The sequence below is a fragment of the Antennarius striatus genome, chromosome 12 (assembly GCF_040054535.1).
Source record: "Antennarius striatus isolate MH-2024 chromosome 12, ASM4005453v1, whole genome shotgun sequence".
In the NCBI taxonomy this organism is placed as follows: Eukaryota; Metazoa; Chordata; class Actinopteri; order Lophiiformes; family Antennariidae; genus Antennarius; species Antennarius striatus.
Genome location: NC_090787.1, coordinates 6,450,552 through 6,473,876, shown reverse-complemented (window position 1 = coordinate 6,473,876; position 23,325 = coordinate 6,450,552). Strand labels below are relative to the sequence as shown.

The window sequence follows — 23,325 nt, the reverse complement described above, 5'->3', positions numbered from 1 at the left end:
TCCTGACAGACAGCTCTGGGAGTCCATACTCATCCTCAATAAGCTTGTCTTCCACTCCCACATTAATGTCTTGACACGTGGACACTGAAAGCAACAGCATCACGTGAATTTCTTACTGACAACAACAAAACTCGCTTCATTCACAATTGATCCCTGACGAGCACTTGACACTGAGCAACGGAGCAAAAAACAGCTGAATCCCTGAATCCCCGAGCATGAAGATTGGTGATGCTGGTAGGTAAGGTTTGTGAAATGTGCTGAAGGGTATTACACACGGGTGGACATTCGTTTTGGAGACTATTCATTCATTTTACGCTCACAGAAGCATTGCTAAACACAACCACTGATGTTCTGCAGATACAGATATACACTGGCACGGCTATAAACGATTAATAAAATGTGACTTTTCAAGAATTTCAACATTTGCCAGCTTGTAGTGGAATTACTAAATCTTCACTCCCACAGCTTGTATGATCAGCTGTGCTACAGTGAAACACAAACAGAGGCTTATAGACTTAAAACTAAAGAGGGAGAAAACTTTTTACACTGTTTGGAGTGTGTGTGTGTGTGTGTGTGTGTGTGTGTGTGTGTGTGTGTGTGTGTGTGTGTGTGTGTGTGTGTGTGTGTGTGTGTGTGTGTGTATGTGTGCGTAATGCAACTGCAGTACATGAAAACATGCCACCCACACACAAGCACAGACACCCACACAAACACACGAGGTGGAAGGTGAGGTTATTGTTGTACTACCTTTATGATGACAGCAGCGTTACTAACAATAGCTAACCACCGTCTGGTGAGCTGACATGCAGGACACACAACCAGAAAAAAAATGTGTGTTTAATGTCATACATACTGTACTTCTGCAACTGACGTGCAACCTTTAAACACACACTAGGGGCAGCGTTACACCAGCATTGTTTGGATCAGCCTCAAATAAAAACCAAAGACGGTGAGATGTCAGGTCATTGAAAATAGCTGGTTGATGATTTCTCACGGACGACATTTGTGTTGGTTAATTATTATTATTATTGTGAAGTTACTATACAGTTCCTCCAAACATAAACTGAAACCAATCCAATTAAAACCAACATAAACATCAAAAATATAATTTTAGTCAAAGTAGCTTAACTTCCATGTCTCGCTTCAGTTTCCCAGCTGCTGGGGAACAGTCATTTTTCTTCATCTTGAGAAGCTGCAACATTTGCACTGACAGACTGTAGGTGTAGTCTGTACTGTACAGTTACCACCTGAGAAACAACTTGTTGCACCTTTGCCCTGCTTATTTCTATTTTAGTCATCAGCATGACAGGAAAAACTGTCACAGCAATAGGTGGTGATATAATAGAGACACATTTTGTTAATAAATAGTTTGTACTGTATTAAACTTTAACCAGGATAGAACAAACAGTATTTTTCATTGCAACGTTTGATTATTTTTCACAGACACAACGACAAGAGGTAGGGATGATGAATGATCCTGATTAAAAAAAAAACAAGTGTGTATGTGTGTGCATCACATAAATACATGTATGTAGACAACTCTTTGTCGGGCTGGTTGGACTGCCGTGCTGAGGCTTCAAATTTTGAAGTGTGTTGTCTGAAGGGCAGAGACGCTATTTAAAAACCTATTTTTCCATCTCTCAGAATTCAGTTTGCATTTTTTTATAGCTTTTCTTTACTATGTCAACTTGGCATTTACTGATGTCAAAGGAGAACGGTTCCAAGGAAAGGCAAGCCTGCTCCTTATGACATCATCACCCTGTAGTCTGAGGCACTGGTCAGCCATCAGCTGTGCTCGTGCAGCTTTTAATATTATTTCCATACGATTCCACTCATTCTGCAATTTCAACTGTTCTTCTGGGATCCCATTAAAAATCAATCTTTGCACAACACTTGCAGGTATTTTCCTGCACTGTGGAATCATAATATACTACCTCCATCACTTCATGCATCCCATTTCCTGACACTTGACATTGAAGATTTATTGTCCTCATCCAGTTAAGTTTGAACCTGGAAGCGTTTCATGGAGCTTGACAGGAAAACAGCTCTCAGGACCCCTTAATGGACTTCATTTCCCAAGCTCTCCGAGCACTGCTGGGAGTAATCACCATGACATAAAAATAACATGTGGTTGGCCAGCAAGCAGTAAACAACAATTAAGAGACCCCTTGCATAGCTCATGAAATGAATCACTGAAAATGCACTTGTGCCAGAAAGACTTCAGCCTCTCAGCTCTAATTGACTATGAATTATTCAGTTTGTGAGTGGGATTAGAGGCAATGTCAGTATGTTGATTGACAAGTTGCCGATTTTCCTTGTTGTTGGGGTGTAGAATCTTTTTACAGTGAACTGTATTAGATTAGAAAGATTCTGTAACAAATCTATACCAACAAGGAAACGGTAGGGCAGGGAGAAAACGTTGTGACATGTCTAGACTGTCGCCAGTTCAACTGAGGGTATCTCCATGTCAAACTGAGATGACATGACAGTTAAAGTGGGTGAGCAGGGGGAGGAGTGAGCAAATGCTTGAGAAGTAACACTACTGCACATGTAAGGATTTGCAGCAAGACACTGACTGTTGTATGTTAGATCGGAATAATTCTGGTAAATGGATTTCTATGTCTCCCCTTGCTTTGTTAAAATCCGGACAACTATTTAAAAAATCCCCCTCAATAAAACGTGTTTACTTCCACTGTTGCAGTTACCCGAACGTGTGACATGAACTACAAGGTGCAAGAGAACGAAGAAAATGTCCACAATGTGAGATCTCTATACACTAAAAAAGAAGGAAAACTTAATGTAGTGCAGGTAAGTTTGTCTACATAACAGCCCCTGACAGGGGAACAGGTGGTCAGACAGACCTTGACCCACTTCACTCTTTGTAAGTTGATGACCATGACGACAGAAGACTATTGTGAGTTCAATAAAAAGGCAAGAAGGCACATCTTTCCATATACAGTAGTGTCAGTTCTTTTCAACAACGAAAATCCATTATACAGTACTGTACTTCCTCTTCTTTATTCAAATTCTTTCAATGTCACTCTCATGTCTTAACCCCTATACTGGTCTACCTTGTTATAAATACTGTATATTATTATCTCTCAGAAATCATTCCCTTTAGTAATCATTCATTCAGTACCAAAAAGAGTAACAGCATTTGTGTAAATGTAATGTATCATATCATATTTCAAGACACGATCATCATTCATTGCCTTCACATCATGGCTCAGTGTAGGGTATTGGCCGATTGTGGCCTGATCGTATCAAAATCGAGCGACAATAAGGCAGTCATTTTCATCCCCTTTGCCGCCCGAGTAATGTGCTTTTTCTTTCATCTTTCTATCTGTAACGGTTGTGATGATATTTGGTGAACGGACAGACGAACACACAAACACTGACAATTACAATATTGTACATCACCGCTTCGCAGGATGTATATATGCCAGGTGAAAAGTATTTAAATGGATGGAGTTTTAGCAAAATATCTCAAATGAACTAAAATAAAAAATTTAAATCTTTTTTCTGAGGAAAACGTTCTGTGACGTGCAATAAATTGAAGAGATATAAAATTTCAGCCTATCAGGTTTGGTTTTTAAAAACTCATTGAGAAGGGGGAAACATGGTGGGATAGTTGGTTCAGTCCTTGTTGAGTGTGGCTTTGCACATTAAAGTCCACTTATAAAATGGAACTATAATAACAGTGTCATTAATAGACTAAATTAGTGACCATCAACTTGACATCTACAACAAATCCACAAACAAGGACCACTTTCCCAAACAGGTACCACTCCAACAATTCCTGAATTAAGTTTGGGGAGGGAGAACATGTTTGAAGTCAGGGCACGGTCCCGGCAGAGCACAAAGGTGCTAAAATGAATTTGTTACTGGAGTTGTGAGGCATAATGAGGTCTAAATCTGGGATAATGATTCTCAGCTATGAACTCATTGGGCAACCAGAAGGATCAACACACAAGGATTCATCAAGCCTCAAATCGCATCAGTTGAGGCTGAGAGCTTCTGTATGGCTTCCCATTAAAGGCTCTGTGTCCATTTTACTGCTTTGAATCTTCCTCTTGTCTACTTTTACTGCTTGGTCAATTCTGGCTTCCTTTCACTTTGTGAGTTGCACAAAAGTATGTGAAGTGAGAAAAGGTAAAACGACAAGGAAATATATTTAAGGCTTATGCATTTAACATATTTTACGCTTACCTAATCCAAAATGATGAAATGACAATTGTGCACAAAACAGAAACTGAGAAAAAAAAGAGATAAAAGCCAAAGATAAATTTTTTCACAAACATACAAAAAGTTGAATGGAAGGCACCGCAAAGCAATGTGAAAGGTTCCAGTGCTTCACAGGTTCCTGTCACCTTATTTGTCCCCAAGCACAACAAGGAAATAAATAGACCTCATTAGTATCCACTCGCGTGACAACAACCACAAAACATCCACCAACAAGCGAGCTTATGCAGTGCCAGCTTGTGCTAAATGATGGGAGGAAGTTGGAAAGTCATGCTTGGACTCTGACAAAGCACAATGGAACTCAGCTAAATGAGCTTATTAATGAGATTTAAAAGTTGGAGGCAAGTAAAGAAAAAGAATTATGGGCTCCAAAACTGTAGTCTGGTAGCCAGTGATGAGTTGAATTCAGTATAGAAAGGATTTGTTTGTTTACAAAAATCAAGAGAAAGAATAAACACATTAAAGTGAGCTCTTTTCTTATGCTCTTTTATATCCCAAAAGTACACTAGAACAGTAAAAATCAAACTCTTGACTAAGAGCTCCACAATTAAAAGGGGACGTACAGCATGAATCGATCAGCTGGTCGATTGATAACCCACTCCTTGAAGATGCTCAGTCTGAAATGGTTTAATACTAAATAAGACCTATGTACTTCACCCTGCCTTTGACACCATGAACATTTAATAAATAACATGATCAGCAGTCAAGAAACAGTGAATTTAGAATAAATCTGGATTAGTATGACATGTGCTCCCATTACTGTCAAAATATTTTTTCACAAACTCGGCTAACCTAAGTCCTCAGGTGGAATTGACTTTGTTGCTATCCACTGCATCATCATGTCACACTTTGTAAGAGAAACTCCAATGTAGAGGGGCTGATCTCTGCCAACATGACGTAATGTTAACTGAGTCATTGCCAAGCAACCAAATAAGACCGAATTCTAAAACTAGAGAATGTTTTTTAGTTATTGCAAGACAGAGCTAACCTACTACAGAAATATATCTGATCTTTTAAGAAATTAATTTCTTCTCACACTCGTTAAGTCCGTATAACATCAGCAGTTAGGTGGCTGAAAGACTGCCTTAAAGGATTGTCTAACGGAAACATGTTGACTATGGAGATCCTGCTTTACCCGCGCTCCAGTTTGGGCATTAGCCTCACTAGTCACAAGAGGCGCAGTATTTGGAATGTGGGGACCTTCTTCCTGTGGCGCCTGAAGTTTACAAGCCTTACAGCAGCCGTCCTTCGAAGAGTGTAATGCTGATGGAATGGCTTCCGCTAGTGAAGGCTTAAAAGGAGTCTCAGAGGACGAGAGAGGGATGAACTTTCTACTACAATACCGAAGTTAGCCTCAAATTCAGATTTCAGAGAAAATATCTGGGAAATTTAAACGACTGAGTACCAGATTCTTCTTCTGATTGCTTTACTGTTGAGAAGGTTTTCACTCAACTCCATCAAGACAAATTATACTGGATCCATAATTTACAAGTGTGAACATGTGATTTAAGACAACACTGATGACATTTTTCTGCCTTTTAACCGCATACATGGCAGGTCACCAGTGTATTAATACAGAACAGATCAGTAATGACTGACAACATATTCCAATTGTTTTCAAAAGCTTTTGACCAAAATCACAATGTTTACTGAACCTCAATTCAAGTGCATAACCACAGACCACAGGCTGGACTCCAACTGCGGCTTCTGTTGGTTTCTGAGTCCTACTCTACTATCCACCCCAACCATGTCCATGTGCCTCCAGCGTGGAATATAAATGTAGTGTTTCAGTCAGTGAAAATAAAACCTTGGAAAACTCTGAACATAATACAGGTAGAGAATGTTTCCCTTGTAAGTGAAAAATTCAGACAGCGAAAGAAGGAACTTTTGATGGGTACTTTAAGTCATGAACATGGCCTGGATGGGACTGTTGCCTTGCTGTTCTGAGCTGAAGCAAACTTTTTAGCTGAGAATACAGCAACAGTTTAGAAATAGCATAGGTCAAAAGGTGGACGGGGAGGTAAAATTGGGAAGACAAATGCGTCTGGATTTTAAAAACAGCTAGCAGCAGTTAGCAGTTAAGTGAAAAACGAATGGAAAATCTATTAAAATTTGGGAGGCAGTGTGAGGCCGAAAAGCTTGTGTAAAGGGTGAGATCAGTACTCAGGCCTCTGGACCTTTGGCGTAATAGCTGATTTTCCATGAACACAAATCTGCAATTATTTTTTGTGACTTCTTAACTTTCAAACAAAAATGATTCCCATTTGAATGACTCTGAATTTCTGTGACCTCAGTTATACAGTATATTAGCCTTCTCCATTACTGTTTAGTAACCAGCTATATACTGATCAACGCCAGATATCTACATTTTAAGAACTTGAACAATCCGAATTTGGATTCTTCGCTCCATGCAACGATAAAAAGTCACGGGTTGTCGATGTCGGGTTATTTCTAATCTGTTGGGCCTTATATTATTATGACGAGGAAAAAAATATCTGAAAGGCCACAATTTCAGCGTTACAAAGAAAGTGGAAAGAAATCTCCCATCCTACTAAAAAGAACTCAAAATTTAATTAACTACACTTCCACTTGGGATCTTTGTGAGCAGTGCAGACGCACATTGAACCATGACTGGCCAACATCCGGTTTATTGTTGAGGGAAAAATCACCAGGTTTTCCCCTTTCATGGAGGAAATAAATGTTGCTTTCACTGGGATGGTTACCATCCACAAAGGACACCCACAGATGAGGGTGCAAGGAGTTCACCGTCTCCCTCATGATGCCTGACGGTGGTGGGGGTGTTACAATCTCATCCCACCGTCCTGCTGCTGCTCTCTTGTGTTGACAGAAGTTTACACCCAAAAACTGATCCAGCAGCAGCACAAATCTCCACAAACACTAAAAACCGACTTTACTGTTTTAAAAAAAAAAAATATGCGAGCGAACGTTTTAGGAGTAGAGGTAAACATCTACACTCCATTAAAACAGATCCTGTCATCGTGTTTACGGGTAAACAAACCGACGTAACCCGGTGACAAATTGCTCCTTACCGAACCTAAAGTAAATACTTTCACACGGTTGAGCATGAAATGTGAGCGGCAAAGCTTCGGAAAACACACACACTCAACTTGTACGTCAATTACAAAGTGATAACTACAGTATCGATCATGTCCCGACCCGTGAAATGAGAAACAAACTCCACGAAAATCTGGAATAGTTGAGGCTTGGAAGAGAAAGCGGAACTGAGGGGGCAAACTTTAAACAACACGAATATCTTTTGATTTTCGTTTTATTTTTTTATTTTTATTTTTTGCCTCCCAGTGTACGAAAAAATAAAATGAGGATTACGTCCTGAAAAGACGGAGCGACACACACTACCTGACTCAAAACAGCAGGCTGGTTTCTCTCCCGGTATCCAGGAGGATCCACTGGGCAGGGTTTTAGGACCCGTCGGAACTATAAAGCGCAACACCTCCGCTATATTGAGTCAGTCACGTGTCACACGACCTTCCGTAGGAGGCGGGGTCTGCGGGACAGCATGACTGACAGCTGAAGGAACTGTTGATGGCCCACGTGACCAAATCATTTTCCAGATGATCCAACACGCCAGGTGCGTGCGTGCGTGCGTGCGTGCGTGCGTGCGTGTGTGTGTGTGTGTGATCTGATGGTGTCCTATGATTTGTGCTTGGTTGATCTGACGTCACTTTACAAATGACCTCTTTGTCTGTCGACATGATTAAATAAAGTTAAACTGATTAGACTGTGTGACAGCTTTACCTGATGCGTGGTTATAAAACAGAGAAGAACATATTAGTTTTTAAATGATCCATGTTTATGAACATTGATATCCACCATACAGGTGTGGAAATTGAGTGTGTGGATGAGAAAAATCTTTTTTTTTTTTAAAACTTTATTCAATATTGCAAAATGGATTATTATAGATTAAGTACAAAACTACATGGATTTTTATCAACCTCAAAGGGCATCGCGCCTGACAACACAATTCCATTGATTTTTAGATTGCAGGGCAAAGGATGGTCTATTTATTTATTTATTTTCATTTTCTGTAATATAAATGTAAAAGCAGCTTTTCTCATTCTGATGGTGCTTGCATCTTGCTGTACTTCATGGTTTGATTAAATTGAAGGGAACTCCACGACTTTGGTGGAGGAATTCTTTCTACTTCTGTTTGTTGATTTATTGAACCAGATTACCTTGAAACTCGGTTGAAATGTGGTACATGTTACATGAATGAAACCTTCGCATTTTTGGAAGAGATCTTAGGAAAAAATGTCAAGTTCATGACACTTTTTCATTTTTCACCTCCCCCTTCATGTCTTTGTAATCAGCATTTTTAATGTAAAGGGAGGTTTTAAAGGGAGGTAAAGTTTTTATTAGTAGCACAAAAATTAATTTGAACACAAGTCAAGCTGACAAGATTTTTTTTGACTATTTTGAAATATTTGTACCATTTTATCAATCAAAAATACAGCTACGCTCATCAGGATGGAGTGACTGCGGTTTTTTCAGATTTGACTGACAGCAGTAGCTCTGGTTGAAAAAAAATTCACATTCATGTCATACCATCCTGACTGTACCAGCTAAGTCACACAACATTCACATCATCCTATAAGTTGTAAATACAAACCAAAGAATCTGGGAGCTTCTTCTCCCACAGCCTCCATTTGGTGAAAAGAAGAGCAGAAATAATATTGCTGCAAAACCTCCACTGCTGACAATTAAATCAATATTAATGTAAAGAACTAATTCAGATGAAGGAAGCTTTTACTGTTTGCTTGTATATATCCAGTTTCACATGATAACAAATTGTCATAGGAAGTGGTTCATTATTATTTAGAGGATTTAAGTCCTGAAAGGGAAAGTCTTGTCGTGTGTGCAGGGAGTAGAGAAACACGATATATCAGTTTGAAAATGTAATGTAACAATAAACAGGAAGTACTTAGACGCTGAGCATTTCAATGACGTGCTCACCAGGCTAGAAACGGGGTTTAGCCAGCAAGCAGCTTCCTGTGTGTCAGAGAAATGGGACGTTTTCTTAATCTTGTCAATCTTCTGTCATGGATTCATCATAAATAACCAACCATCACATGGGATGCACAACATTTGATGACATAATTGTATTGTGAGTTGAAGTGAGTATGAACATAAAAAACAAAAAACACAGAAATCTTTCATTTGAAATGAACCAAACTCTTCAGGCTACGAGGAACATGAGGATGCTCTATAATTCAACATATTTCATTAAAACCTGTTAATTGCGCAACGAGTTCGTATTCTCGTTTTACTTCCTCATGTGTGAAAGGAACTCACACATGAGAATGACTTGATTTCCAAGAATTGCTTTTCCTCAACTGCATGAGAACAAGTGCCAACTCGCCGCGTCGGTTCTCATTGAACGGAGTAAAGAGAGTCTCATCAACTGTAGATGATTCGTTTGAGAAAAGTGAAACTTCTTTCTCGACGTGACGGAAACAATATTTATGAAATTGGTATCAGGCAGTGATCATCATGCCTCCTGGAAAAGACACATGATTAGAAACTTTCAAATTCCAGGGTTCATCTGATAAATACAGGGAAATGAGGATTTATAATGAGAAACTTATCATCAGCCTAAACTATATCCAACTGTAAAAAAGCAGATTCATCACCTGAAAGGACACAAACCTCCTGAAATTTCTCTATACCAAGAAAAGATACCTGACTGTGAACTAACTCCATATGTTGAATATCCACAATGCACCTGGAAGTGAGAGCTGCATATGAATCACGCGTGACCTCTACATATTCTACTTTTGTGGGCATAATCATTCAACACTCAAACTTTTAGATAATATGTATGCAGCAGGAGTAAAAGAGCTGATATCAATAAATGAACATTTATTGTTCTAAAAAAATCCCTATTGTCTGATGTTTCTATAAAGTATCATTTTAAAACTGTCCCTGCAGAAAGCCTTTAATTATTAAATCCCATCTCCCCCAACTTTTAATAAACAGTTGTCACCGTTGGGGTTGCAGCTCATATCTTCCTTCTTGAACAATACCAAAGACATCACTGACAGGCGTTGAAAACAACAATGACACAATATCAGTAGAAAAAAAGAAAACAGCATCACGCTCTATGGGAATTCAGCTTTAATTAGGTGGATGAAAGAGAAGACTGAGTTGTTATTCTTGTCATGATTTTTGAATCCAAACATGCTGTCTACAGTTGATTATAGAGGCCAGACAGGACGTGATGAAGACGGAATTTCCATGGTAATTAAAGAAAAACCAGTGAAGCTGTCCTCTCTAGGTTAGAGAGTGCTCATAGAGACTGAACGCTAACAATTGGATGTAGGAAGACTAGAATAAAAAGATGTGATGGACTGTGTGAAGTGGAATAATGCTAGCAGTGTGCCGCGTGCGCTCATAGTCTGCAATCTAAAGCAGCGCGGCACAACAATAGATCACATTGATGCCACACATCAGGACAGAAATGCAACAGCTCAGCCAAGCGGAGCGGTTCACTAAAGAAAACACTGACAGCATAATAAGTATGCACACAAATGGGCTCAGTAAAGAAAGCTGATTTGAACATAGATGGGACAAATCAACCCAGGCACCACTCGCCTCTAAAAGGACACCGCTGACAACATAATATTCATCCTCTGAAAGTCTCTCCGGTGCCGCGTGGAACAGAACGCATCTGGGCTTTATGTAACGGGAACAGATAGGGTCCACGCGTGACACCGTCCCGTTCAGATTAATGCTTCACCAGCACATGGAGCTGTGGCATAAGACTGTTGGAACACTTTCTTACCTTCTTTCTGAAATTTTGGACAAGCAGCTAGATGGTTAACTTTAATAACTGTTGAGTCTAAATGTGTGCTGCAGAACAGTATTATTCAAGTGCATAAGGCCCAGGTAAAGCCTTACTTAGTGAATGTATCCATTAATATACCATATGTCATGAAATATAAAGGGAAACGGGTCACAACCGTCTTATGGATTTGCCATAAGAAAGGAAAGACCAGGCCAGGACAAATTATATAAGTGTTTGGAATAAAATGACGGGTATTATCTCATGCTGCCACATTTTTTTAAACCTCTTTTAGGGGTATAAAATCAAGAAACTAGTACTGCTTCCTGAGAAAGGGAACTTCAAAATTCCACAATAAAGGCCCGTCCAAGTTACTTCCGTAGATAGAAAGATGGAGATAGAAAGATGAATTAAAAAGCACAAAGGGGATGATGACCTTGACCTTTGAGGAAAAATAGGTCAAGCTCAAAGTTTCACTTTTAAACCTTTTTAGGAACACATCTCTGAAACCTGACGAGATATAATCACAAAACAAAAAGCAACATTTTCAGGAATCCAGAGGCACAAAAATGTGTATGTCAGGGTAAAATGCTGAATTCAGGGGTGTCGCGGGATGTTGCAATCTCTGAGTGCCTTGTTTTAAAATGTGCATATTGTCTTCATTACACCAAACTACTTTTAAGCCACAGATAATTCATAAAATTCTTCAATGCTAAAAGAAGTTGATTGTCGACCAAAGCACTCCTGAAATGCCAATACAGGTTTTAAAAACACCTTCTTCATCAAATATATCCTCTTTCCTACCAAACATGAGTAGTAATTCTATTTGAGCTCCCAAGTCGCCTAAGATCTGCAGGAAATCTACATCGTCTGCTTTCATTGTAATATTGCTTTGACAGCAGTGAATGGATTTCCTGCACTCTCTAACGGGAAGATCAATTTTTCCAAACTCAACATAGCTGAGCATTCTCTGGAGAGCACAGCACTATCTTTTAGGAGATAAGCTAACGTTGACACATTTGCAGGCTGTAGTTGCAGTGGAGGGGTAGATGTCAGGGCATCAAAATGTGGCAAACAGTGGAAATCGCTGGTGCTGTGACAAACAGTTGTGCGAACAGGGTTGTACTTGTAATCCTTCTGCAGTAATCTAATAACCTTTCCCTTTTCCATTATCTTATTTAATTTCAAGATTTCAGCCACCCACAGAAGAAAGGGAAAGGCAAACGGGCGTGTTTATGCATCCAGCTAATGTAATTATGACCCGGGGTTTTAGTCCTTTCTGTCCTGGATGCTTGGCTCATCGATTCGGTCCGTTGGTCCAGAGCAGAGACAGCTTTCAGACTCCAGCGAGTTCTGTCCAAGATGGTGAGTAGCAATTCTAGTTCAGGGGTCATAGTGGGCAAGACTTCATTCTGATACCTATGGAATGATTTACTGTCTGAACAGGAAATAGCTTTTTGCAAAGCGCCATGACCCACTGTAGGATATCACGTACGACCTGCATTCTTTATTATATTTATTAAAGCTGCGTCTACTTCTTTAAAATGGTGTGATTTTGACTTCCATCCACACCAAATTATGTTTTCAAACGGTCACATATGAAATGACAGGACGTCTCACTGAGAATGACATTCAATCAAACATGTGTGGGCTGACCTCCTCCATAAGATGACCATTCCCCTTCTTCTGTGGGTAAAACACAAGTGGTATGATTCTGGGACATGCAATTAAACCTTACTATTGGTACAAGAAGGGTGGCGCTCAGAACAATCGGAACATTCTGAAAAGGAGCGAGAACTTGGATGACAATGATTACAACCTAAAAGAAAAGAAAAACAGCAAACAAGGAAATCAACAAATCCGCCGTTCTTCTGCAGCACAACTCCCTGCCTGCACCGGACCTTAGGTACCAAGATCTTTATCTGTAATTGTTGCTTGTTTTATATCATGATTTTATGAAGTCTTGTGCAGTACACTTGTCAAGAGTTGGTCTGCTTTCTCTATACGTTGAATACCTGATGTGATTACAGTGCGCATTCGTTCCTCGCAGTTAATGCGTTCCATGAACCACACAACATTAACGAATTCAGAACTATCTCATTTTTTACGGTAATTTAAACGTTTATGAACCCTCCCCATACTGATATTAAAACACCTCCTATCTGTGTTACCTTTTCCCACACTTTTATTCACTGTTTAAAGCACTTTTGTGTCTCACGGAAGTCCGAGTCTCACAGAACGTAGTGCACTTCCGGATGCCGTCAGCCAATAGAATGTGCTTACGGTATCACGTGACTGCCGACCAAAAATCCACGATGAGGTGAAGTCACAAGCGTTGATGTGCGAATGCGCGAGGGCTCACTGTATATTCCATCAATCCCTTGATTGGTCTGACCTTCAACAAGACATTTCTTCTTTGAGCACCATTAATAAAAATATCATAAACAGGCCGCCGCTGGTTATAGAAAAGTCACGGCTGCTGACAGGGCTAACATTTCACATATAACACATGCTGGTCATGGTTCTTCATGCTGAGGGAGTCTGAATTACAATGACATATAAAGTATATCCACTAGTCGGAAAATAGGGGCTACATGGAAGGAATAAATGTTTATAAAGACACTGTTTAATCTAGATAACTTTATAGCTTTTATTAGTCCAGCAGTTTGGTTAATTTTCCTTCATCTGTCACCATTTTATGAAAGATGGGATGTGGTTGATGATTTATAGTTGATATAGTAGTTAATATTATGGACTATTTTATTACAATTCACATGAATATTTTAGGTCTAAGTGATGTCATCTGGCGGAGGTGTATTATATGTCTACGACCTACAACTCCACAGGCAGATGGTGGATTCTCATTGGCTAACTACGGTAAAGCCGAGCTGACTTAAAATCACCTGGTCTGAGAGAAGGAAAGGAATTAAAGGATGATGAAAACAATAAAACAGAACAGGTGGATAGAGAGATTACAGGATTTGTGGGGTTTACATTTGATATCAATGGAAAATAACACAATATAGAAATATCAACTGCCACAAATGTCTTCACCTGTGAAATCCAAAGTATTAGAATATACAGCCGTGGTTTAGGATGTAATGTGAAGCTTTTCCTCCGGTTCAGATTTTAAGAATGGATCACAGACAGGAGATAGCAGCAATCCTTCCTCCACAGTTTAAGGTGCAGTAAGTGGATAAGAGGGATTAATGGTATCTAAGACACAGCACACCAGCCAATCCTGTTAAGCCAAGCCACACACGCGGCAGTAGTTCAGCAGTGTATGGCATCAGTGATCCCTCGTGGGTCTCCTGACACATGGATCCCCCCAGACGACGACGATCATGCCTGCTTGTGTATCCGCGGGGTTTCTCTCGCTCTGTCTTTTATTCTACCTCAATCTTTTTGTTTATCAATACTGTTTTGATATCGCTCCTATATTCCTTGACATACTGCTTCACTTGTGTCGTAGTGCATTTAGTTTGATGGATTAGCGTAATGTCACGTAAAATAGCTTTTGCAAATGTCACCATTCTCTCGAATGTATTAGAAATGAGTAATGTGGGCGTCATTCATATGCACAACCTTCCAAACCGGTCCATCCTAACATCCAAATCCGGATCATGTCCATCTCCCAGATCACCGATGCTGAGCCCCTGTGACAACGAGACTCCACAGACTTGGTCAGGACACACAGATGCTCATTTTCAACACAACAATGAAGCAAAAATAATCTTTATAGATTGACAACAAAAGCTGTAATATTTTGGTTCTTGGTTTCTCTCTGTGTTTTCTCTTTTATCCTTTCATAAGATTTAGGTTTCCCAGGGTTAAATGTGTTGAATCTGGATTCAAATAATACTTTATTTAGTTACTGCAAATTTAAGGATACCTACGCAGAACCAGAAATCAAGCAATGCCGTTTTAATTTTAACTCCCCAACTGCGTGCTCATTCACAATCTCAAACAATAAAGCTTCTCAGGAGCATTCGACACTTCCAAAATGGTTCTGTAAAGATGATGAACAGAATGCAGCTCTAATCCTTGAACAACAACATCATGAGAGAAAGAATCGAAGTTAAGAACGACAGCAAGGTGCTTTTTTCTTATGTTTAAAACCAAGCACTGTCCTCACCACTTCTAGGTAGCATTACCATGGAAACAGGGGATGATCAGCTATTACATAACAGAGACTGTGCACTTAAACCCACTGGATAAAGAGTCATATTGGAGGAGTTTGGTTGCAGTCTGGGCAGTACAGATTGTGCTACAGTTCACAGATGCACAACTTGAAGAGCAAAGATAATAATTAGTGTGTATTTGTGGCTAAACACACACTTGTGGTGTCTTAAATGTTTCGGAATGCAAACTTTTCACCTTTTCACAAATAAAAGACAACAACAAAAATCAACATTGGTGCTTAAATTGTACCAATTCTTTTATTTTTTGTTTGCAAGAATCAGAGTGTGAACAAATAGAAACTCATATACTCTTTATAGACTCTACAGTCATCTTTCTACATTTAGAATGTGTTTGTTTGTGAGAAGATTAAATATATCAACTGCTTATATTCCTCCTAGTAGATTTCTCAGTGAAAGGAAACAGATGCAATGAAACGGCGGCAGAAAACCAGAGGCTGCTACGTTCAGGTCTCTCCAGATACATGTCTCCACCACAACATCCTGAATCAATCTTCTGCTCTTGATAAGTGGAAACGTATTCCGAGCACACAACCCCCAGCATGATAAAAACTGACGTCAACGATGCTTGGGGCTCAAATGAAGTCAAAGTTGATGAGAAATGTCTCTTGCATTTTGAACTTTCATTATCGTCACCAAGACATTTTGGAAAATCACATCAATTTCATTTTCTTGGTGTGCATGCATTTGAATTTGATGATGTCTTTCATTATCCTGTTTAATTAAAAATGCAATGAGCATTTATATTATGTGTATGTTCTACATGTATAGCATGAATGGAACTTTTACTGTATTGTGAAACTCTGTGCTCAACATGGAGAAATGAAATAAAAATGACCTCATCTTGATCACTGGCAAACCTTTAGGAAGCGTGACGTCTGTCATGCCATTGGGATATGACACTGGAGAGTAGTGTCCAATGTTTGGTTAGGGTTAGACTGCTAAAACAATTTTGACTAAGTTAAGGGAACAGCCTTGGTTTTGGTTGAAGTTTGAAATACATCATGTTTTGTGCTTGAACCCAACATTAATTCAATTTAAGTGCATTTGACTTGCGCTCGTGTGCAGCATCAGGCCTAAGGAATGACACACGAGTCCGGCTGTGACTCATTTGGATGCATTTGGCAGCCCTGCTATAGGAAGAAGAAAAAAACACTCCAGCTTAGTTTTTTCCATTTCCATGTTTTACAGTGAGAGAAACCGGCCGAGAGGGATGGAGGGACGGCATGCGATAGTGATCAGGAGCGTGGATGTTTTGCGGTATGAGAGAGCAGCCCGTGCAGAAAAAAAATCAGAATGCAGCGCTGCTGAGGAAATGTTGACATTGGGTTTACTATGCAGCACTGATACAACTTGAGATTTGTGTTTCAGGGAAAGCTTGAGGTAACTCTTACATCATCCGATGCTTCATTCATACATTGACTAGCAACTGGGCAAAGCAGACTTGTGGTTCTTTTACCCAACTACCACAAAAACAAAGTCTGTTGCAGCAGTTTTCCTCCACCATCCTGACCTCCTCCTCATAAAGCGTTTGTTGAGATCTTTGGGTTGCATTATTATTATTATTATTATTATTATTATTATTATTATTATTATTATTATTATTATTATTATTATTATTATTATTATTATTATTTTATACATCATCAGTAATTGCACACATTAAAGTATTTAAAACAACTAGACTTAAAACTACATTTTCAACAACAAATAACAAATATTCCTGACATGAGAAATACATAAGAGAAAAAGTAATGCATAATGGCAAATACATAATGAGAAAAAGTCTTCATGCACGTTGGTGTGTTTCATTCCATTGCCTGATGATGTCATTTCCAGGAGGGTCAGGGAGTGAATTCAATATTTTGTGCATGAACATTTCTTCCCCGGACACACTTTCATTGGAAATGATGAACGTTTAAGATTGAAAACAACAACTCCCACGATCCCATGCTACCACACTATGTTATTAAAGGACCCTTTTTCCCCTTTTCAATCAGACACTCCCATCTGCAGGAATGATGTATGTGTTTATACGTACATCTGTATATGTTTTTTCATTTAACCAGAAACTAAAACTACTTGCTTTAGATCCAACAGTTTCCTTCTATCATCTCTTCCATGATGCTGAGCGTACTCACGTCATGTCTCGTCTAGTGACATGCAGGATTATTCCATCACCCCTGGATATCTCACTGTAAATTCATCAAACTCTTGTTCCACCATCTGGAGTCACCGCACAGAACAGACACAAATAACTTCTTTCACAATTTCCAAAAGGTTGTTTTTTTGTTTTGTTTTTTTGCCCACAGTGCTCCAAAAGATGGGAAATAAACGCAAAGGATTTACTGCAGCATTTTTCTATATACCAACAGAGGTGTTATCCCTTGCCTACCTGACAATCCCGAGAGTCCCTCGCTGCTTGGTTTGTTTTTCAGTGGTGGAGGTTGGGCTCAGCAGGGAGAGAGAGAGAGCCCTGCGCTGGAGACGCTGCCTACATCCTGTCACGGTGGGGCAGTCTCTAATTGTTTCCTGGAGACCGGTGGCACACCAGACAGCTGGACCTAATTAGGATTTTCAAACAAACCACCCGTCCAGACTGTTCAAACCCATTCTGTGAGCGGAGGTGCACAATGACTTTCTTATTATCGTAGTCATTACATTCATATATGTATGCGCCTTTACGGCCCGACAGCTGATTTCAGGAAGTTTGTCTTGAAGGCTGGTAAAAACTGAGGATGTTTTTAGCATCAGATAAGATCTAAAAAAAAAAACGAACAAAGTGGATTATTTGCAGTATTTTATTTGTCTCTTTTGTCATCGATGCTTATCTCTTTGTAAAATAAGATAATCCACAAGTAGAAGTACATTCATAAGAAAAAAGCAAAGCGTGACAACTGATAATTCCGAGAATTAAGTGTCACATTCTGCAAAGACTCCTGGATGGCTCTGTCACAACGATGAAGTGATGATGACATGTCAAGTCTCTGCAATAACTATGAATCGGTCGTAAAAGATGGGGTTACTATTTCATGTCTGACTACAACTTTCCCCCCATGAGGACTGGAAGAATGATCAGACATGGCACACATGCATCTGTTGCGACAGTGAGACTGGCATGTTCAGAGGAAATACAAGTGGACTCCACAGCCTCCACAACACAACACAACAGGACTCCTCGTTTCAATTTCCTGCTTCAGTTTCCATTCCTGCTTTATTTCGTGCGGAGACCTCCAAAGTGGGAATCGGGAAAACAGAATGCAGCATTTAGCCGATATAACACCGCAGAGCACAAAACAAGGAAATTGATTCTGTCAAAGGCAATATTTGTGATAATGATCTCAATAAAGACATCGGTTGATTTCCAACAGGGTTTCCCTCAGGAGGCTTTACGTCTGACGCAGCAGCGGTCTCTAACTGGCTTTAAAAAACAGGCCCTGTAGAGTTAAGATGTAATACCAGCCTGTTACCGAATATGGTTATTATTTTATCTAAGCTAAAGCTTGAAGAGTTTGACATCAGTCCAGAGATAAGGGAATGTAAGCAGTTCCTTTGGCTGTACGTAATTATCAGAGACCCTCTTCTAAATGTCTCTCATTCATGAAATCCACTGAGTAAATTCAGTGTAACAACAATTACATATAATTAGACTTTAAGGAGAGAGTTTGTCCAATATTAATTCTATGCCCATTCTATACCAATAAACATTTTTACCCCTGAATCCTTAAGGGAGTTATGATCATTCTTTTATGATGATCATATATCAAATGACACTGTAATAACAGCAAGGCATCGCAGCCCGTCGTGATGAAGCTGCAGAGAGTTATTGCCTTAATCTGCCGCTCGCTTTTCCACAGGTCTACAGCCATTTTCAGCTCTTTTGATTTACTTTCGCTTCGGTTTTTGGTTACAGCAGTCAGCTGTTTTCACAGGAAAAACTTTGAAACCTCTTTCATACCAGCCACTCAGCAGCAGACACGTGATAGACACGGTTGAGATTAAAGAAAGGTGAACATTGGACATATAAATGAAAGCAGTGATGACAGTTTGGTGTTTACGATTCATTCCCACTGTCCTGAAACAGGCAAAACTTCTTCCGTATGGAGTTTGCACATTCTCTCCATGCACAGCATGAATGTATGTATGTATACCTCAGTCCCTCCAGGAAGGTTTGATTCATGATGGAACCTCCTCTCGTCTCACTTCCTGTTTATCTCAACTGTTGACCTGAAGCAAAGCAAATCGTCGTTATCAGAGGATTTATCAGTTTAGCTTTCAGAAAGACACAAGGCAGCAACTCGTGAGCACATGAACGCGTGTGTGACGGAGGGAGGGAACTCATGTCCTGCTCATAAAACAAACACACAGGAGCATGTTCACCAACCTGGGTTTCAACATCATAGGTTGCTATGGGTTACAGACACAACAGTATTCAACATCCATTTATTAGTTCAGTTCCTTACAGATGGTGCGTTTGTGAAAAGTTTGCCTGATCTGACATTACAACTTAGATTTTCCAAAACAATTCAATGACTGAGTCACAGTAGTGGTGGAACGTTGGTACACAGCTGCACATGGTCCTGATGGAACTCCAAGGCCACAAAGGGGATGATTGATAGAACATTTTTTGTGATGTACAGGAACCTTTCTTACCTGTATGTCATCATAAGAACGACACCCAGCATAACATCAAGATGCTAAAGTCCCTGCTCCATCAGCTTTGGCTGGGCTGGAGACATTTTTAAAGTATCACATTGCTATTATTGGAATGAAAATATTTCCCCTTCGTTTTAGGAGGCACCGATTCCAGTGTCCAATCCCACGTGACTCTTAAACAATAATTTTTTCCTGGTCCATGATTTCAACTAGGAAGATCTAAGCCTCTTTCCTGGAAGGAGACAAAGAGTGGAAAATGCAGAAATGCAACTCTCTCTTTTGTGTAAGTTATAATTTAAGCTTTCATTTTACACCATAATTGATTAGAAAATCACAGAAAAGTCAAAGTCAAACTGTAAAATAGAAGTAACATTCATTGGTGAAAACAAACTGACATTAAAAAGAAAAGTTCTATTTTCTTTGCTTTTAAAAGCTCCTGATGAGAGCAACTGTTCCATCTCATACCTATAAAACCGTGGGACCTAGGGAGCGAAGGCAGCATGCAGCCGTTTGCAATAACCATCACTCTGCCTCCACGACACAAAGGAGAGACCTCCACCCAGCAAGCCTTTGATTAAAAGCAGAACATCAAATGTCATCATTGTGCCAATGCCACATGTGGCATGGAGAGTTTGTGCAGAGCAACATGGGTGTAGTATGCTGCTCACTTGTATGTCCCTGTTAGGTTGTCATGGACACAGATGAGGATCAGGTGTCTGTGGGAGCCAGAAGCACAATGTGACATTTATTGTTTTGTAAAACGAAATTTAAATGACATGTAAAAGGATTATATTTCATTCAAGGTTACGAGTTTATCATATCTAATGTGATGCATACGCAATGACACCCAGAAATCCTTCAAATGAAGGCACTTCTGTCGATGATATTAATAGGAGGGATATCCATTAAAACACAATTATTAATGGTTTAATGACATATTATACTTTGGTGTGGTTAGGAGTTTGTTTGTTTTTAAATATACTAACTGACTGACAAGGTATAACATTTTTTATTGTGAGTCCGCTGTTTGGTGGATTTCCACGTTTAAGCAGACGTTCTATTTCTGGGGTTAGATCATTTGATTATGGGCTGCAGCGGTAACCCCACCACAACTAAGGTCCTCACTCCAGTTGTTTTTCTCCACTAAACTGTCGGCCTGTGTCTAATAAATCTTTCATTCTCAACGATCTAATTACATACCATAACTGTCTCACTGAGAGTTGGCTTAAACCTGGGGATTGCTCTGCATTTAAGGCAGCTGGATCTTCCTGATCGTGAATTTATGACAAGCTGGTGGTGAAGATGAATCATCGCTCCTGTGTCACTGACTTCGGTTTAAATCTCCTGCCCCCACCAAAAAAAAAAAAAAAGGGGGGGGTTCCTTGATGTTCCTTGATAAATGATGAACTACTGTTCCTATTATAATTAGACTTGATAGATATTATACAGTAGTTTGTGTCCAAGTCTGACTTTGATTCACTTTTAAAATCACTGTAATCATCTGATTTCATCTTCAATGAACCATGTGCAACTACAGTCCTCTACCCTCCCCCTCGTTTATCAATATTTATCATCAAATAAGTATAATTTCCATGACTTATTCACATCTGTCCTGGACAAGTTGACTTCATGTATTTTCAAGACTGCTCCAGCATTTAACTTGACACTGTCAAGTTATTTTGATATAGCACATTTATTTATTTATTTATTTATTTATTTATAAAAACCACTCATGAGTAGATCTGACTGACCAACGATATTCTTGTCTGTTCATTGCGTTCATTAAAAATATCACAACATCATTATGCTGATGACATTCTGGTCTACATTCCTGCTAGAACCAGGCCTAACCTTAAGTCTAAGCCTAGCCCCCAAAAAACAACCAACCGACGCAACACAGGTAACACGACATCCTTTGTGCTGACAATAATTAATAACCTTAGATTATTATCAGCAGTGCAATAAGACACACACACATACGCGCGCGCACACACACACACACACACTGCTGCTAACACTGGATTTGAATGACTTGATTATAAAGTAGAACTTGATGCTCTGCATGAGGCCTGTCACGTTTTCGTTGCTGCTCACACCACGTGCACTTATCTCCCTCTATTCTTAGATGAAGGCGTGTAATATACAGATTGGCAGGGTCTCATACATGTGCAAGTCATCAAACTTTTATGCAGAGTTAATCAGGTTGACCTAAAAAACATTCAGAGCAAATGTGTTTCCCCTTGCAGCGTGACTCACACCACATCCTGACAGACTCTGGGGTTTCAGATATTGAACAGACCCCTTGTTGATCGGCACAAGCAGAAGAGAGCATGTAGAACACACACACACACACACACCGTTTGTTAACACACTCCATCCTGTTGAGAGGGAGGTTCAGCCTGGAAAACAAAAGCAGGTATCAGGAGTGCGGTGAGGATGCATATTCAGCTTATTCTGGTTGGATAGGAGCTGTTTTGTGCAGATCACACCATTGATTAAGAAGAAAAAAAACCACGTGGTCATGTCAGACTGGCTCTTAAAGCTCAAGGTTGAAGCAGCGATGACAAATAAAACATAACCCCCCCCCCCGAATATAATCTAATTCAATGTGTTAATCCTTACTTGCTGTATTGCAGCCATACATCATAGGAAATTGTTTTATGATCGTTGGTCCTCGCAGGGTTCAATAAAGCAATAAGAGATATAGATTACATGTTCATGCATGCATATTTAATATAAATATATACATATGTGTGAGTTACATAGGATGATGAGTGTCACTGGAAAAAAATGTGAGATAAAAGTCGGGATTCCGAGACGTCATCACAGCAGCAGCGGGTTCATTCCCACGTCTGGATCGATAACGCCTCATCATTGATGACGTGTTGTTACTGTACGTCAGGTGGAGGGAACAAAGCAAACACTTCTTCTGTAAATTAAAAATGACATGTGTGTGGTTTATTATCTTCTACTGTTTGAGCAACAGGGCCTGAAAATAAGTTTTCTCAAAACTTATTTCGAGAAAATGTCCTCGAAGTCTTCATCAATTAATATCTGTACTCCGAAAGCGTTGCGGTGCGCGTCTCGTCTGTTGTCATGGTGAATCGTCGAATCGGGGTTCCATTGATGATGGCTTTTTTTTTTAAATTTTTTATTAGAGTTGTCGCGCCTGTTAAACTGCGGGCAAATTTAGTCTGAGTTAACAGAACTGACCCTGAAAAGCGTTTTGTGTAAACCGAAATAATCTAATCTATCTAAATTCAGGGTAAGTCAACCCAGAACCACAGGTTTCCCTCAGGGTTTGTTAACCCTGCTTTCGTGAAACGTGCCCATTCACCTTCAGTCACATGTACTGTATGAGTAAATCACAGCCGACCTAACTCCATACTTCTGTGCTCTGCTGCCGCC

At 39.7% G+C, this 23,325-nt stretch overlaps 1 protein-coding gene across 7 annotated transcripts in view; it reads right to left on the bottom strand.

The window, feature by feature from the left end:
• hdac4 (histone deacetylase 4) overlaps positions 1 to 7,729 on the bottom strand; it is a 103,018-nt gene extending 95,289 nt beyond the window's left edge. For all 7 annotated transcript variants that reach the window (XR_011037704.1, XR_011037701.1, XR_011037703.1 and 4 more), the window contains exon 1: positions 7,621 to 7,729. The gene's annotated coding sequence lies outside the window, so the exon portion shown is untranslated. The remainder of the gene's footprint in view (positions 1 to 7,620) is intronic.
• Positions 7,730 to 23,325: the final 15,596 nt, after the last annotated feature.